Below are 3,817 nucleotides of genomic sequence, written 5' to 3'. Positions count from 1 at the left end.
GTGGATTTACAACTGTCACCACTTGCTAGGCGACGATGATGACGGGGATGGAAGGATTTCGCTGGGTTCACATGGCTGAGTTGCGTTCGATGGTGTTGAGACGAACGAAAGAGAGAACGAATAATTTTTTCTGGAGGAGAGAAGTGCAAGAGGCCTCCTCGGTGATACCAAGTCAACCTTATGCCATCCAAGGCCGCTATCCAGTATTTACGCGGACAGAACTGGACGGTCGGTGTTTTGAATTGGGATCCTTTATTGTTTGCGAGCGCGGAAACATTTAGAAAAAAAACCGATGCCACTGTCATTCATTGAACGGAAACGAATCATTAGCATCATCTCAATCCGTTCAGCTTTGGCCTTTTCGAAATACCAGGAATATACGACTAGGAAAAATCGGAAAAATCATCTCTCCTATCACAAAGATGCAAACCGGACGGGAAACATATCATGCATAATTAGATACACACCATACGGCTTCCTGTTGGTGTCTGGCGATTTGAGCATCATCCATGTGCTTTTCTCCGAAGAGAAATACTCCACTTCTCCACAGAATATAAACGAAAAAGCGGTTCATATTATGCTACTAATGCCGATGGATTGCCGTCAACGTCGTAATCACCTGTTTGCCTGATATACCATATGCATAGCCGTGGTCGAGTGATTAGCCTCACACATTATCATGCCGAGAGTTCGGATTTTTCATACGTTTTTAAAAAAAATGATAAGCCCTTAATGAAAGACCCGTTAAATGACGCGAGTTAATACCTACGTTGAGACGGCAAAGTTTCTCTGGGAACGTTGATGCAATTCAAGAAGATAATCAAAAACTGCACACAGGAATTATTGCTTGGTCTAATAACAAATGTATATATACAAGTTTAAATTTTCGAATTGAGTAGTTTTTCAGAAGTTTTTTTTATTAAATTCGTTTAATTTTTACAGACTCAATTACATAAGTTTCAAGTAACCGAATCTTTAATTTTATTTTTATTACTATATATAAAGAATTTTCCTTTGATAAAAAATCGAATCGAAATTGATAGAAAGGATAAAATTGTGACCTATAATAAAGGTGTGGTGCGCACAAAAACCATGTGTCTCCATATGACAGCCAAGCCACCTTCATCCAATGCAGAAACATGGTATCTAAGAATTTATACAGGGTGTTAGGTTGCTCAGCGCAAATATGCTTATTTGTGATAGAGGGTCATATTTGATAAAAAAAAATCGTTCTATGCATATAGGCAAATCTCAACTTTGACAGACTTATTGAACTTTTCTTAAGCCCGAACTGTTTGCCTTGAACTGGCTTTGATTCCAAAAGTAGATTATTGGGGCGATTCTTTTGGTAATTCGGTACAGAATGAAGTTGTGAAACATGTCAATTAGAGAAATTCAATATTTTAAAGTGTAAAATTTTAAGAATTTAAACCTTAGAAGTAAAAAAAATGAGAACCTAATGGTTTTATTATATTTTTCACAAAATTGCATGTAATACTCGATTATTATTATCACTAGAACAACTCATAGTTTCTGAGATATAAATTATCAAAGATTTCTATCACTTGAGTCAAAATTTTCCCAATTTCTGTGGAAAACTCATATTTCCTCCAACCCAAACGGGATTCAAACTTTCATTCGAATCAACATCAACATACATGTTTTTAAAATCAGCACTTCTAAGACGATTTCATTTGGAATTGCCCATAGTGGTTCTGAGATTTCCGTGAAAAGTGGTAATTTTATTATTTATCGCAAACATTAGGCCCGTATTTTTTTTATTTTTCTATTAAGGGATCATTTTGTGGTAGTCCGAAAAATCAAATTTTTCCGTTTTTTCTACTGGACCGATTCAAATGTACGACATATAAAATTGAAGCCATTGAGCTAATCTGCCATTCTACGCATAGTTGTCCCATGTTCCAAAATCAGCAACTGAGAAAAACGCAATCAAAGTTTTCTCGCATATTTGTATACCAAAAGCTTTAAGCATTTCAATTTAGCAATACACCTGGTTTTTTATAAGCACTATGCTATTGTTTAATGAAATGTCATGAGATCCCCTTACAGAATCAATCAAGCTTGATTACGGGTTTAAAAATTCATGGTGGGACTCTTATGCCTAAAACATCAACATGGGACAATTGAACTTGATGTTGTTATTTGATATACTGGGAACAAACAATTTTTTTGGGTTTTTTCCCGAAAGATTATGCATATAAACATCGTTTTATGAAGAAATGAGTGATCTGCAACACCTTCGTAGAATATAAATCTCATTATTATTAGGCATTCGCTAACAAGGTGTAAACGTGTTCTGTTAAACTTGATCTTATTTGTTTGAGAATTAGTTCGTTCTTCCAAACCAGAAAAGAGTGCATTAGGCCTGCTGAAAGTGTGACATGAAATTCTTGTACTTGAACCGTCTTATTCGATAAGGATCTACAAAAAATACAGGGTGGGACAGTTATGAATAGAATATCAACATGGGACAATTGAGCTTGATGTTGTTTTTTTAAAAGTTGGGAATAGACTATATGTTTTTTTGTGTTTTTCCGTAAGATTATGCATAAAAACAACGTTTTATGAAGAAAAGTGAAAATCGTCAAAAAGTAACATGCGTAGAACGGCAGTAATCTTCTCTGAAAAAAATATTAAAATTATTACTACTATACATTTTAAAAATTCAACAAGACGATGAGCATGTGACCAAGATGAAATACAAAAAAGTACAAAAAGTACAAGATGAAAAATTCGACAAGTAAAAAAAACGTGAACAGGTTCGTGCAAGATACTGTGTTTAAGCGTACATGTCCTTCAGGTCCGTTTTAAATTCCTCTGTATTTCAAAAATGTACGCGATTTAAAACGAAAGAAGTCATCATCAAATTCAAATAAAAAAAAATCAGGAAACTTGAGATGGGTCGCGAACAGTGAAAAATGTTAGTCAATTTATTATGAACCAACAGATTTTCGTTTCAGCTGGGCGAGTCTACATTACCCAGCTATGAAGCTCTGTTGTTAGGGTATGTTCGATATATATTTTTTCTATATTATAATAACTCTCAACACTTTTTTGGATGGTTCGTCACTTCTACCTTCCATTGAAAGAATGTCGGGAGTGTAAATTGAACTCATGACTCTTAGCATCAGAAGTATGGATGTTACTACAACGCCAGATCGCCTCCGTATGTTCTATATAACGGGTGTTCAATAAAAAATGAGAATTTTTTCAATCACATATAAAAAAAATATTTTTTTTTGATTGAGTAAGGGCCGTGGTCTGCTGTTCGACGCAACTTTGTCGCGATGCTCTCACAAGAACGTTGTACGGCACTTACGTCCATTTTCCGGATACAATTACGGATTCTTGTAGTCAGTTGCTTCGTGTCCTTGGCCCTCCAATTGTTTTTATACACTAGGGCACTGAGTGAGCCAAAGAAATCCTCTATTGGACGGCACTGGGGCAAGTTTGTTGGGTTACGATCTTTCGGCACGAACGGTATCTTTTTCTCCTCAAGATACGTCAGCGTCTTCTTGGCGTAATGGGAAGACGCCTTGTCCGGCCAGAAGACGTACTTCCCATCCGCGTGATGCTCGTTCAGGAACGGCAGAAGGATTTTATCGAGACACTCTTCTCGATAGATTTGTTGGTTGATTGCCAGACCGCTCGGCTTAAACCAAGGCTTTGAAATGCCCCGGTCGGAAATGGCGATGTACAACATAACCTTTTTTTCAAACTTGTGCTTGAACTTGTATTTCACTTCAGGCGGTGTGGATGACTTGTCGCTGGAGTAGTAATTATCATTTCCTGGAAT

Source organism: Toxorhynchites rutilus, chromosome 3 (assembly GCF_029784135.1).
Source record: "Toxorhynchites rutilus septentrionalis strain SRP chromosome 3, ASM2978413v1, whole genome shotgun sequence".
NCBI classification, from domain to species: domain Eukaryota; kingdom Metazoa; phylum Arthropoda; class Insecta; order Diptera; family Culicidae; genus Toxorhynchites; species Toxorhynchites rutilus.
The sequence above is the reverse complement of the archived record's forward strand: the minus strand, read 5'-3'. Positions refer to the sequence as shown.